The sequence below is a fragment of the Schistocerca americana genome, chromosome 3 (genome assembly GCF_021461395.2).
Source record: "Schistocerca americana isolate TAMUIC-IGC-003095 chromosome 3, iqSchAmer2.1, whole genome shotgun sequence".
Classification (NCBI taxonomy): Eukaryota; Metazoa; Arthropoda; class Insecta; order Orthoptera; family Acrididae; genus Schistocerca; species Schistocerca americana.
The window spans coordinates 398,358,245-398,373,924 of record NC_060121.1 but is presented as its reverse complement, the minus strand read 5'-3'; positions in this window follow the sequence as shown (position 1 = coordinate 398,373,924).

Genomic DNA, 15,680 nt, shown 5'->3' with positions numbered 1-15,680 from the left:
GTCAAAAGGTGTTCATTATATTAGAGACGCACCATATGAAAAAAATTAAGATACAGATTTATTCTCCTTCAGAAAAACGGCCTTTCTTGTATATAACTGAATCTGCGTGTATGGAGCTTTATACGGTAACTGAAGTAGAAATACATATAAAACCTGTGATATAACGAAATTCATCCTTCGACTCTCGTGGATAGCAGAAAGACTCAGATAAAAGGTACCTAACTGAATGACTCCTGCAGACTGGAAAGTCTTATCACATAACACTAAATTTTGTGATACTGTAATTAGATTTCGTGTAAACTCAATGCCATATTTTCGCTCGAAATTTTCTGCTTTGATGTCACTTATACAAAATTCACTAACTCATGTTGATATCTGTAAGTGGCTTTCATTTTTCACCACACATTTTAACAGAGTAAAGGTAGTAGGGAACCAACGGTATTGCCGCAGTGGTAACACCGGTTCCCTTCAGATCACCGAAGTTAAGCGGTGTCGGACTGAGCTAGCACTTGGATAGGTGACCATCCGGACTATCGAGCGCCGTTGATAAGCGGGATGTACTCAGCCCTTGTGAGGCAAACTGCGGAGCTACTGGACTGAGAAGAAGCGACTCCGGTCTCATAAATCTGCATCCAGTGACGCCTGTGTGCCGAGAATGACACGGCGGCCGGTCGGTACCGTTGGGCCCTCATGGTATGTTCGGCAGGAGTTCAGTTTAGTTTTAAAGGTAGTAGGGAACTTCTCCAATAAACCGATCAGCAATACCTGATATGTAGTCTACTGCATAATTACGATAACATCGCGTATCCCGAAGAGGGTGCTATTGCACACTATGCAGAGGGCCAGACTACCTCAGTAAGTGCAATGGAATTCGACTAAAAGGTTGTACTTTAGTTAATAAGCAGCTAAGTTTTATGACTGCATTACATAACTCATAAACATACTTCACAGCAACATCTTAATAACAGAAATATTTATTCACGAAATGTAAATCAGTTGCAAGAACCAGCAAGCTATTTTTAGAATTTTACATGTTAAAGGAAAAGAAGACATCTTCACTTTTAATATTACTCATATTGTCTTCTTCTTGCAAACTTCTTTCTATCAAGTCTTTGTAACAATGATCTGAAATCGAAAGAATTGTAAGTATTTGCAGAAACCCTTACAAAATTGCATTCTCAGTTATTGATGTGTGAGCCAATTTCCAGTATTCTTAATCAAAGTGACATTTGATCTGTAAATAGACTTTCAGCAGAGATTACGCTATCAAAGGCAAAGTACGTTATTTTCATGAAAATGCATATGGACATTTTTGCACTTGTGGTGTTTACCAGGTATATTTTGTTTATCAAATATATTTTCCTATCAAGATGTGTGGGAAATCTTCAGGAATGTGACTAAACTCAAATGAAATTCTGGAAGCCTGGTGGTACAGAAAGCTTTCATGAAATGGAGAAGTACAGCAGGAAACGTAGAGCTATTAGGAATGATTCAGTAATTAATATTCACCTACAGAAGCGGCAGGTTAATGGGATAAGTGGTAAACACCCAAGAATAGTAAAAGAGAGAAACTATAGGGATAAATATTTAAGTAAGTAGGGAATATTACAGAGGGTGTTGAGTACAGGAAGTACGTATAAGTAAAAAATACTAGTGTAAAGTACAGATTAAGGAATCTACAATAATGGCGAGTCAGTTAATGGTCTAGTAAGTATAGACAAATCCTAAACATATACAAAAGAGGCCAGAAACGCTAATATCACGATTACATGGCGTTACGAGATCTTGAGTTATTACTCTGTTAGTGTCTGATACATGAATTTGGTACAATTCGTAGCGCGCACTAGTGGACCTTCAATTTATTTATATAAATCACGACCAGTGAATGGTGTGACATTTACACCTTTTCATAAGTCAGACACGTTTGCAGCCCGTTCGGTAAGCCGATAGGCTCCGTTGATTAAAGAAAAGCGAGAATTTATCGCCACGTAATTTGTGTTGACACAAAACTTTGTATGATTGTGACGGTATCGAACGGACTAATGGACGTCCGCTAACGGCATAAACCGTCATAAACGTTATCTCGCTGCAGCTCGCTTATCTTATCAGCCGTACGTGCTGGGTACAGGATGTAGTGAGCGCGCAGACAAATGTCATCAGATTCCAATCGACGGCTGTAATCGCTCATTGAAATTGTACACACAGGGGATCAGCATCGTATAACACGTATCGGAACGGGAATTACTGCACGGCTTGTTTGGATTGCTCTCGTTAAGAAGCGGAATTTATTTCAGTGAGATTCAGTTTGTCATTTTAATAGTATGATGTCAATACTACATGATCGCGTGGCATACTAACTTAGGTAAAATACGAAGCTTCTCCCAATTGGTTCTATTTCCGATTAAGTGACATCCCCTCCTGACTAAATTGTTTCATTGAGGATTGTGAATACTGCTCAATAGAAATGAAACGGTGACAGGCTTTTTAAGGAGGTAAATATGAAAAAACCGGATGGAGATGCGCTACAGTCGTTTCACCGTAACTAATTGGCTATTCAGAAACAATCTAAAGTCGGAGGTAGATGCGCCACAAGAGTTTCCTCAGAACAACTGCTGGACTGGAGACAATCTCGTAGTCCGATGGTCGATAGGACGAATAAGTGAACTGAATTCAAACGTGGGATTAACATCGTCAAGCGTAATAAAGGCTATCGGTGTTGGTGATACAATACACAATAATCAGGCCCTCAACTCAGGTGTGTCCTAGGTGTTCAGGTGTGCTAAACTGATGTATAGAGAGGATCAGAGACTGGTTATTTTTCATATACGAAGTACATGTATTTTGTCACTGAAAAATTCAGGCACTACCCAGAATAGAGGGCCTGATATCGCCAGGGCCGATAGCCTAGGAAAAAAATTGGAGATGAACTTAGACGTTACGGCCTGTTTGATAATAAGTACGTATATAACGGCTGATGTCCCGCCATCCTGCCGGCCGAAGTGGCCGTGCGGTTAAAGGCGCTGCAGTCTGGAACCGCAAGACCGCTACGATCGCAGGTTCGATTCCTGCCTCGGGCATGGATGTTTGTGCTGTCCTTAGGTTAGTTAGGTTTAACTAGTTCTAAGTTCTAGGGGACTAATGACCTCAGCAGTTGAGTCCCACAGTGCGCAGAGCCATTTGAACCATTTGAACCCGCCATCCTGCACAGCAAGATTGGTCACCCCTAAGTTAAACATCAGATTTGAGTCGGTGTGCCTTTACGTAATCAGTAAATACCCAGCCATTAGCCATACTCACAAACAAATGACGTGTACGTACTGCGCCATTTCGATTATGTAACAATGTTCCACAGAGATGTGTTTAAAATTGTACGTTATTAGAAATGCTAATTCTGATCTTACCTCTTTTTCAAGATCAGCTATAACAGATGGCGACGCATCATCGTCGTCAACTGAAAACCACGTACAGTGCGTGATTATGCAAACTGAACTACACTCAAAACTAGTAGTACTAACAGAAATAGTACTAAATACATACTATGGAATGAGGTTTTTGCTCCAATTCATTAAATAAAGAAGGAACAGATTTCGATGATACACTGAAGAGGCAGAACATCATGCGCAAGGTGGAATACCGCCTTGTGACATGGCGCGCACGTCATGCTGTGAGGAAAGTATATAAACGAAACAGTCGAGAATGGGAAATCACTCTCCGTTCTGTAAAGGAGGCTACACGCTGATATATGGCAGATCTGACGACACAGCTCGTTCTGACACAACTGTTTAAGAGCTCATTGTTTAACACCCATTGTTGAATGTGGGGCTCTGCAAGCAGATGACTTCTTCGTGTTCCCATGCTGACCCAACGACATCCACAGTTACGGTTGTAAGAGGCACTGGATCATCGAAATCGGACCATGGATCAACGTAAACGTGTCATCTGGTTGGATGTATCAGAAACCACTGTCCAATACGAAACTCAGTTTTGTAACACCATTATTATAGAGTTCTATCCCTTTGAACGCACTGTAATCTCTGTTATATTATTTCTGCCGTCCATATCACCATTGTACTGAGTGAAAAAAATGTTCCACATCCTTGCGGGAGATTGTGCTGACCAAAGGTACAGAGAATGTGGTACGAATATATACGCAGTCATCTGTCTGTTAACACTACTGGATGTACTGGATGTACTGAATGTACCGACTCATCCTTCAGCTTCCTCTTTAAAGAGTCGGGAAGCCATGTGGACACACCTGATGTCTAGATGTGTGGAACACACGGTGCCATAGCGTGGTCTCGTTTGTCGATGTTTGTCCAACACACAAATACCTTTAGATCCATTGCCTGAAACCTGAGAAACGGAGAGACCATTTTTTGGGTTCTCTCCGGCCAATCCATTATTAATTAAACTTATACGTCAGGAACAGCCATACGGAGTACACGTAATGTGATGGAGTCTTTTCCTGCGTGAACCTCATACACAGTAGAATACTGTCTCTGTTTCCTGAGTAGAAAAACGTGACACCGTTTCACTTTTTAAGATTGGCACCTCTCACGTAATCATCAATCATACGCTCATTCCAACTCAACCTCAAAAGATACGTACGAAATGCGTGATTTAAGAAACAATGCTATGTTTGACTGAAGTACAAGACTGGAGTTATAAATAGAGACAAACGCAACTAAAAATAAATAACGGATGAACGTGAAAGGAAAACAGCCTGCAAAACTCAATACTGACCTTTATTGACACAAGTATTTTAAAAGGTATCTGTTTAAGGACATACGTTTACCAGACCTTTCTTCTAATTTTGACAAGTACTGTCCCCTACAAGAGTATTGGACTTGCACTTGTAAAACGGGCTGTAGATAGAGGCAGAAAAAATGTTGCCCAGCTATTCACTAAATCGGTGTTCTTTATTCTAGGCGCTTTAGTCTGGAAACAAGCGACTGCTACGGTCGCAGGCTCGAATCCTGCCTCAGGCATGGATGTGTGTGATGTCCTTAGGTTCGTTAGGTTTAAGTAGTTCTAAGTTCTAGGAGACTGATGATCTGCGCTGTTTAAGTCCCATTGGGCTCAGAGCCATTTGAACCATTTCTTCATTAGGAATCCGCAGCCCCTTACGTAAAGATAAAGGTAGTTTTGCCTCAGACGGGTCAAGGTAGGCTAGATATCGTTAGCTGAACCCCACGAGTGCCACAGAGATACAGCAGTTCTTAGCAAGTGGAATGAAGGTAGCCTGCAGGGCTAGAAGTCGCTAAGAGAGCTCTAAGCGACCAGGAAGTAGTGTAGTGGTGGAAAGCCTCCCATAATACGTATTGTCCACTGTGCGTGTCCCCGACACCGTGGGTTGACCAGTCGTGACAGAGTTTACTTTGAAGTACTTTCATTAAGTATCTACATCGTGCCGTGATTACGCGTTTCGCGGCTACCACGCCGGACAGCTACAATTGGATTGCTGTGAGGATTGTGGTATGTTTGTCTTACTTAATGCGATAGCGTTTTAAAGTATCAAAGAACGACCTGTGATGAGTATAACCATCATTATACGTCATTCGCATTTGGGTAAAATGAAGAATGACAGTTAATTACAACGACACACTATAGTGATTATTATTATAATTCAAGCTTATTGGCTGTGTCAATACATTATTCAGCAGCCGAAACACTAATACGAAACAACTCCCACAGCAGTGTAAGCCCCTTATCCTTAGGATACGGTCAATCTAACTGATTTACGAGAGTTTCCCAGAAAGAGATGCATCGCATTGTTTTCTTCAACAATTTTGTTTTGTTTTTTTCTTTTTAAGTCCACACACACTATTTTTCCACGTAATCTCCATCCCGTTCTACGGTCTTCCTACAGCGCGAAACAAGGGCGTGTACTAATCCCTGTCCTAGTGACGGAGCCAGTGCTTCACTGTGTGAATCACTTCCGCATCATCTTCAAAATATTTTATACGACTGGCATCCGTTAATGGCCATACAGGTGGAAGTCGGGAGGGGGGGGGGGGGGGGGGGGCGGGCTGCAACATACCTGGTGTGTCTGTCTGACCGCTGCAAACCATGGAGCTCCACCGAACCGCTTTCTGATGACCTCACCCTCTGTGCCCAGCGACTAACTGTACTTCTGTCGACAGCAGATGCTCCATAGACTTTGCACAACCGTTTGTGAGTATTTCCCATAGTTTCTTTCTCTGCAGTGAGAAATTCAATGACGGCATGTTGCTTGTAAGGTACATCACCTACAGACGCCATTTTGAAACTGTCCTGCAGCTACGCTATCTGTCGGAAGTGACGGAAACTTGTCACGCTCACTCGGGAGACTTTAAATAAAACAAACGTACCGCTTCGCATTCTAGCATTGTTTTCGGCTGAAGAAAAAATGCTGTGCATTATTTTCTGGGCAACCCTCGTTTAGGCTGCTGCTCGATGATAAATAATATCCAAAGAAATATACTGTGTTTTATCTTCCAATAGAGTTCTGTGAGAATTGTTTCTTCCAAAGATTCAAATTCTCTGTTATACTCTCCCGTTGGCAGTTCTAATCGGTTTCGACGTCTGCAGTCACGCTGTTTAATAGTGTATCTGGAGAAGTATTCTAGAAGAAGTCGCACCAATCAGTCACCTTTATAGATGCGCTACACTATTCAAGAATGTTCTCCAGAATTATTGACTTCCTTTTGTCTTACCGAGTGAGGTGGCGCAGTAGTTAGCACACTGGACTAGCATTCGGGAGGACAACGATTCAAACCCGCGTCCGGCCATCCTGATTCAGGTTTTCCGTGATTTCCCTAAACCACTTCAGGCAAATGTCGGGATGGTGCCGTTGAAAGGACACTGCCGACTTCCTTCCACATGAGTAACATTGGTGTAACGACAAACTAAAACCACGAAGTGCTTATGGAATTAGTCGGTAATGAAGTACAGTGTCGAACTCCTTTCGGAAATCTGGGAGAACGGTATCTACCTGCTCACCGGCGTCTTCTATTTAAAAGCAATCATGCAAGGTATATTTAACACGAATGAACTCTCACATAGTATTATAGCCAAAGGCCAATAAATTTGACACAGTTTCCTACTCGTCATTAGCTAGGTCACGAGTGGTATGTAGCAGTCCCTGCAGTGACAAACTGCTTCGTGTCAGCTGCTGTCGTATTAGTATTACGACCCCATGGATCACTTCTACATGGACGTGGCCTTATAGTAGGCCCCATCACGACATTTTCCTGAAGTTATTCAGAAAAACTACGGACAGTCTAAATCAGAAACTCCATCCTCCCGAGTAACAGGTTAGTCTACAAATACTACCTAATTCGGTTTAATTACTTGGTAGCGAAAAAGTGTTTCATCATGTAAAAGGCTGTTGCTACACTGTTAATTCGTTTGCTGCTACCAGTCACTGGCTACACTACACGCACCATACCCATTTTTATTCATAACACAGCACTACACACATAATCAGCCTACATCATGCCCTCGGCGAAGGTGTTTGGTTTCCATGTCGTCTACTGAAGCTTCCCATTAGCTAGCCTGAAAAATTGGGTCAGCATCCCAGTGTAGTGACTGAGACACTGAAGTCAGGAAGAGGAAAGTGTGTATTAAGCAATTCGTAGCTTCGAGGGGGAAAAACTGAAGGAAAGACATACGGGGAATCTGTAACGTAAATGATGTATGTTTATCTCTGCTATTATCATTATTATTATTATTATTGTTAATGTTGTCATTCTTATTATTATTATTTTATGTGTTAAATTTTTAACTACCTCCTACTCTATATTATGTAAGCAATATTTCACTTTAAAGAATGTATTTCTTAACATGTATTTTAAGTGCTTTTTAAAATAACATCATGTTTTGAATCTATTTAATCTGTTAGGGAAATTTTTTGGACAGGTTTATTGTTTGGCAGTAAATCGTGTTTTGAGTTTCGTGACTGTTATTTATTGGGAAATGTAATTTCTGTCTGCATCGTGTTCCATGATCGTAGATAGAGCTGTTGTGGAGTAATCATCAATGTCATTCATCATGTGCATACGAAAATGGTAAATGAACAGACATGGTGCAGTTAAAATTTCCAGTGTTTTGATTATATCTTTACAATGAACTCGACTACTATTTTTGGTTATTATTCTCATGGCGTTTTCCTGTAATTCGGAAACTGTGTTAATATTTTGTGCATTTGTTCCAGAGAAGAGAGTCCCATAGCTATGAACTGAATGTACGTATAAATAGTATGTAACTGATAGGCATACACTAACGAGAGGACTTTTATGGAAGCTCACGCTGTCTGGAACTGGCAATGACGGTTGTATACAATATGCTCGTGAAGTACACTTTCTCGACTATATAACACCACCTTATGAATAATTATCACGCCTGCCTGCCGATAAGCGTCGAGACTATTACACTATATGTTTGCTCTATCATCTTCTCGGTTACTGCACTCCTCATTTGTCTTCAACTCTTACTTCACTGTCAGAACAGCACAGCAGAAATACTTATTCTCAACAAAGTAAACACCTCTCTGAACCTTAACGTAGCACTGCCATGTTCTCTAACTCATTTTCTCTGTCAGAAAACCGACTTTGGAACAATCTTCCTCAAAATATCCGAGAAATTAAATTCATTCCAAACTCTGAATGAAAGCTAATGGCTGTGTTATTCTATCCTGTTCATTCTTGTCAGTTCTCCTGCCCAAAACTTGTCACTGTCCCTTGTCGGCATATTTCTCTGTTTGTATTTTACAGTCACTGTCATTTCAATCTTTTCCTCCTCCTTTATCCATTCCATTTCCGACAATGTAGCTTCAGATGCACTAAGCTAACCTATATAATTCCAATTTCCGTTTACTATTACAATTATTCTTATTATTGTTATTAGTATCAATTATTATTATTATTATTATTGAGAATTGTTGTAATACCTTTTTTTATGTGTTGCTCCTTTTCAGATGTAAGAGAGGGCGCTAAGATCTTAATTTGGGCAGTCTAAATAAAGATGCTGATGTTTCTCTGTTCGTAAATATCTTTGTATGGTCACACCGCTTCAGCTGCTGATCAGTATTCACTCCTATAAATTCTCTGTTAAAATGTGACTTACAGAGGTATCATCTCCATTTATTCTGGCATTGTCGTTTGTCCTCTTCAAACTGGAAATGATGGCTGTGGTTTTAAAAGCCTAGATACTCCTCCCACGGTTGCGTGACTCTAGGTCTCACCAGCGAGGTAACTGCCGACTGGAACCTTGCATTTTTTATGCAGCCAATGTTAGATGCTTCATCTGCTACTTTTTTACCCGGATTTAACGCGTGCGATGATGCGCAGAAGGAAGGCACATCTTTCCTGAGTCTCTGCTGGAGGAAAAGAGAGTCCCAGATCATCTGGATAGGTTTCCATTATGGACATATTCGTGGCAGATAGTTTCAACGGCACTTAGATAGATAAGAGTTTGGGATGTCAAATTAACCTTTCAGAACTTTAGTTTCCAAACTTATTTTATTTGGCTACCGGTTTGGAAACTGGACGACTGAAAGGTGTTTAATTTGACATGCTGTATCGACCAGCCGAGCCCCGCAACAATCAATGAAAAGATGGACATACAGAGATAACAGTTTTGTCTAACATGCTAAAATATAGGATGGGCGTTCAATAAGTAGTGCATCACACTTTTCTCCTGAAAACTGGTTGTTTTAATTCAGGATTCCAATATACCATATAACCCCATACTTTTGGCTATAAAACCCTATTTTTCAACAGTCTCCGTTCAGTATGACGGCCCTACGATCCCTCATTGGGAACGACTGTATGCTCACACGGTACCACACAATTTGTCGACGTCGGAGCAACGTGTTTCAACATCAATAGCTTCCCATTCATTCAAGTACTACTTAGCACGGAGTGCATCCTTCACAGGGCCAAACAGATGGAAATCCGAAGCTACAGTCTAATGAAGGTTTGTGAGCTCCTCTTCGATGCTCAGACGTGTGAAGCCTTGCGTTGTCATGGACAAGTTCGTTTGCATTTTTGTGGCAACGACTGGGCTGAAGTCGTTTCTTTAATTTCCAGAGGATCGCATTAGAACAATACAGAGTTCATCATTGCACTATGAGAGGGTGCACTATGAGAGGGTGCACTATGAGATGGTGCACAGTAACCCCTTGAGAGTCCCAGTAGACCATCGCTATGACTTTATGGAGTGAGGGTACCGTTCTGAACTTTTTCTTCGGCGGAGAGATGGTGTTGCGTCACACCACAGAATGCCATTTTATGTCCGCTTCGAAACGATGAACCCTTGTTTCATCGCCTGTGACGATGTTCGTCATGAAATTGTCACCATCAGCCTCGTAACGCGCAAGCAATTGCACACAGATGGTCCTTCGTTTCCCTTTATAGTCTTCTGTTGGGCAGCGAGGAACCCAGCCGGCTCACACCTTTGAATACCCCAACTGGTGGACGCGTGCGGCAACACTGCCAATAGAAAAGTCCAATTGAGTAGCGATATGTGTGAGAGCGAGAATGTCCGCACGTTCTAACAGCTGAATGCAGCTGGCGGGCAAGATGGAGATCGCCCAAATACTGAAAATCCTTTTGTTTATGGCCAGGTCTCCGTAGACTTCTGCAACCGCCTATGAGTATCAGTGACGCTCTAGTTTCCCGCCAACAGAAAATGACTGCTCTCTGTTTGGAACACACCTCCGTTATAGTCGCCAGTCTGTCTATATCCGAATCCCGCCTCAGCTACTGCCGGGTCTGGGTGCTGATGAGTCCTCTCCATTTGGCTCGGTCCTCCCACCACTTTTCTTCCTCCACTTGCTGCCAGGTCACACCGCTCCTTTCTACAGATATTCTCACTCTCATTTTCCGCCGTGTTCTTGGGCGCCCTCTAGGTCTTTTCCCATCCATCTTTACTTCTTCCATAATTTTGGGGAGTCTCTGCCCATGCATCCTCTTAAAATGCCCATACCATCTTAATCTCTTTCTTTCAATTTCTTCTCTGATACTTTCTTGTTTGAGGTCCTTTCTAATCTCTACATTCCTTACTCTGTCCATTCTTGTTTTTCCCTTAACTGCTTTGAGGAACTTCATTTCCCCTGCTTGCAGTCTGCTCCAGTCCCTTTCTGTCATTGTTCATGTTTCTCCACCACAGGTGACAATAGGGATGTAATAATTCTTGTACATAAGGAGTTTTGCTCTTTCTGAAACTTCTTTATTCCTAATCAGGTGTTTTATTGTTTGGTAGAAATTGCCTCCCTTCTGTAACTCCTATTAATTTCGTTAGTTATTTTTCCATCCCTAGATATTTCACTCCCTAAATAGGTGAAACTTTCTCCCACTTTGAGGGGTTCTCCATTCAAGGTAATATTACCGTTGATTCCTTTCTCTCTTCCAAATACCATTACTTCACTCTTATCTTCATTTATTTTTAATCCATACCTTTTCATTATTTCCTTCCACGCATAAAGTTGTAATTGTACATCTACCTCTTTATCACCCCATATTACTATATCATCTGCAAAAATCATCTTTTTGTCTTTTACTATATCTTTAACTGCCCTATTCATTCCCTCCATCACAACATTAAAAAGTGCAGGAGATAGAATACTTCCTTGCTTAAGTATGGAAGTTAAATACAACGCTACAACCTATCGGAACTACACGAGACTATAGAAGCTGCAGTGGGAATATTTCACCATGTCCCACAATAAATCCCTCATTTTTTCAAGATAAGGTGACAGAGAAAAAAAAATGTTTTGCATTACTTACTGAACAGCCCACGTAATACAGATGACGGCTAACCAGTACCCTCCGTTGAGCGCTCCTCGTGTCATAATGTACACACGGAGCTGCACTGAATGCATGCGCATCACTGTAAACTTGTGCTCCACTCGCTAAGCGACCGGAGCTAAGTCCGGTGCGGTGGCGTCTGCTCTGTGAGGTATCGGTAGCTCGCCCCTACTTGCCCCTACCTCCCCCTTCCGCCCCTCGCCCACGCAGCGCGCAACAAGTTGCGGCCGGGCCGACGCTGGCGCCGCCGCGTGGCAGAGGCTGGTGCGGTCGCCACAACTCCGGGAACCGCGGCGTGTTTGACCCGCAGACCGCACATCGACCGTCTCTTCTCCAGGAGATGCTTAGGGCTGCTGAGGCTGGCCGACGGAAGTTGATCGCCACATCTGACGAGTTCGTCTGCGCCCTCTCGAAGGGTCTTAGCCTCCTCACTGCAAATAAGCTTCGCTTACGGGATTTCCGAAAATCGAATATTATAGCAGCCCATTACAACTACTGTACTGTCGGAAGGACACTACTGTGGCTCGAAACAGCAAACGGGGAAACTGAAAGGACGTGCAAAACGATTCACATTGTTAAATGCGGAGGAGAGATCGGATAGGTCGAATGAGGGTATAGAGAGCTGTTTCGGTGACACGATAGATGAACTAATGAGTGAAAGAGACATGAAATACATGATTAGAGTCGAAGATGAATGAACCTTGAAATACTCGTAGTGAAACAAGCTAGAAGCAATAGATAAAGTCCTTTCATAATTCATTTAAACGTCTAAGAAAGTGGTAGTGAAACTACGGCAAGGGAAAAGGAATAAATGTGAGATAGTGTCAATACTTTCATCCTTCTTTACCTCCTCTGCATTACTCAGATGACGTGTCACTGAGCACATTTATACTGTGCATGCAGTACACGAGAGGTATCTAGTTGTTTCCACTGCCCTGTGTGGAATACGTAAGGTCTTGTACACTTCACTAACCTGCTGTCTTCATGATGATGATATCCCCAGCGCAGAAAACAGCACGCATGTCGTGGATTCTTTTTCTTGAGGGTGAAATTAACTTCGCAAGGAACTACTGCTACGAATAAGCTATAACTCATTTGGGATGCCACTCGCGTTTTTATTGATATAGACACGAGAAACTATTCTTGATCACAACGTATTGAACTTATCTTTCCACAGTCATTATATCTGGCTAAAATAACATGAAATACATTCTGCCACAGACAACATGTCTGTCTGCTGGAATCGTCAGAACTGGAGAATAAAATTACATCAATCAAATACTTCTATTACAGACAACATGTCTGTACCTAGCGACGGTCGGAACTGTAGTAAATAAAATACTGCTATAACAGACAACATGTCTGTCTACTGGAACGGTCAGAACTGGAGAGCCGGACCGCCCGAGACACTTCGCGGGGCCAAACCAGCAAGGCGTGACCCGAACGTCACCGAAGTGCATCGGCAGTAACATTGTCAGCCTTTTGTTTTAGTAATACTTTGATTTTAATAATTTGGAATGACTGATTGATAGCTGGCTGTTGAGAGACGTTTATTTAAAAAAATGAAGTAATTTGGATGACAGGTTTAATTAAGAATAGCAAATAAAGTTTAACGTTTTGGCGCCCTACCGCCGAACTCGGCAGCCAATCACAGAGCAGCAGCATCATGCAGGCGATCTTTCTCACGGGAATGGTACCGAATCTAACATCTGTCACCCGAACTTTTCGACTCTGTATGTACAGAACAGGGAATCAGTGATCATAAGGCCGTTGCAGCATCCCTGAATATGGAAGTTAGTAGGAATATAAAAAAAGGGAGGAAGGTTTATCTGTTTAGCAAGAGTAATAGAAGGCAGATTTCAGACTACCTAACAGATCAAAACGAAAATTTCTGTTCCGACACTGACAATTTTGAGTGTTTATGGAAAAAGTTCAAGGCAATCGTAAAATGCGTTTTAGACAGGTACGTGCCGAGTAAAACTGTGAGGGACGGGAAAAACCCACCGTGGTACAACAACAAAGTTAGAAAACGACTGCGAAAGCAAAGAGAGCTTCACTCTAAGTTTAAACGCAGCCAAAACCTCTCAGACAAACAGAAGCTAAACGATGTCAAAGTTAGCGTAAGGAGGGCTATGCGTGAAGCGTTCAGTGAATTCGAAAGTTAAATTCTATGTACCGACTTGACAGAAAATCCTAGGAAATTCTGGTCTTACGTTAAATCAGTAACTGGCTCGAAACAGCATATCCAGACACTCCGGGATGATGATGGCATTGAAACAGAGGATGATGACACGCGTAAAGCTGAAATACTAAACACCTTTTTCCAAAGCTGTTTCACAGAGGAAGACCGCACTGCAGTTCCTTCTCTAAATCCTCGCACAAACGAAAAAATGGCTGACATCGAAATAAGTGTCCAAGGAACAGAAAAGCAACTGGAATCACTCAACAGAGGAAAGTCCACTGGACCTGACGGAATACCAATTCGATTCTACACAGAGTACGCGAAAGAACTTGCCCCCCTTCTAACAGCCGTGTACCGCAAGTCTCTAGAGGAACGGAAGGTTCCAAATGATAGGAAAAGAGCACAGGTAGTCCCAGTCTTCAAGAAGGGTCGTCGAGCAGATGTGCAAAACTATAGACCTATATCTCTGACGTCGATCTGTAGTAGAATTTTGGAACATGTTTTTTGCTCGAGTATCATGTCGTTTTTGGAAACCCAGAATCCACTATGTAGGAATCAACATGGATTCCGGAAACAGCGATCGTGTGAGACCCAACTCGCTTTATTTGTTCATGAGACCCAGAAAATATTAGATACAGGCTCCCAGGTAGATGATATTTTTCTTGACTTCCGGAAGGCGTTCGATACAGTTCCGCACTGTCGCCTGATAAACAAAGTAAGAGCCTACGGAATATCAGACCAGCTGTGTGGCTGGATTGAAGAGTTTTTAGCAAACAGAACACAGCATGTTGTTATCAATGGAGAGACGTCTACAGATGTTAAAGTAACCTCTGGCGTACCACAGGGGAGTGTTATGGGACCATTGCTTTTCACAATATATATAAATGACCTAGTAGATAGTGTCGGAAGTCCCATGCGGCTTTTCGCGGATGATGCTGTAGTATACAGAGAAGTTGCAGCATTAGAAAATTGTAGCGAAATGCAGGAAGATCTGCAGCGGATAGACACTTGGTGCAGGGAGTGGCAACTGACCCTTAACATAGACAAATGTAATGTATTGCGAGTACATAGAAAGAAGGATCCTTTATTGTATGATTATATGATAGCGGAACAAACACTGGTAGCAGTTACTTCTGTAAAATATCTGGGAGTATGCGTGCGGAACGATTTGAAGTGGAATGATCATATAAAATTAATTGTTGGTAAGGCGGGTACCAGGTTGAGATTCATTGGGAGCGTCCTTAGAAAATGTAGTCCATCAACAAAGGAGGTGGCTTACAAAACACTCGTACGACCTATACTTGAGTATTGCTCATCAGTGTGGGATCCGTACCAGATCGGGTTGACGGAGAAGATAGAGAAGATTCAAAGAAGAGCGGCGCGTTTCGTCACAGGGTTATTTGGTAACCGTGATAGCGTTACGGAGATGTTTAACAAACTCAAGTGGCAGACTCTGCAAGAGAGGCGCTCTGCATCGCGGTGTAGCTTGCTCGCCAGGTTCGAGAGGGTGCGTTTCTGGATGAGGTATCGAATATATTGCTTCCCCCTACTTATACCTCCCGAGGAGATCACGAATGTAAAATTAGAGAGATTAGAGCGCGCACGGAGGCTTTTCTGCAGTCGTTCTTCCCGCGAACCATACGCGACTGGAACAGGAAAGGGAGGTAATGACAGTGGCACGTAAAGTGCCCTCCGCCACACACCGTTGG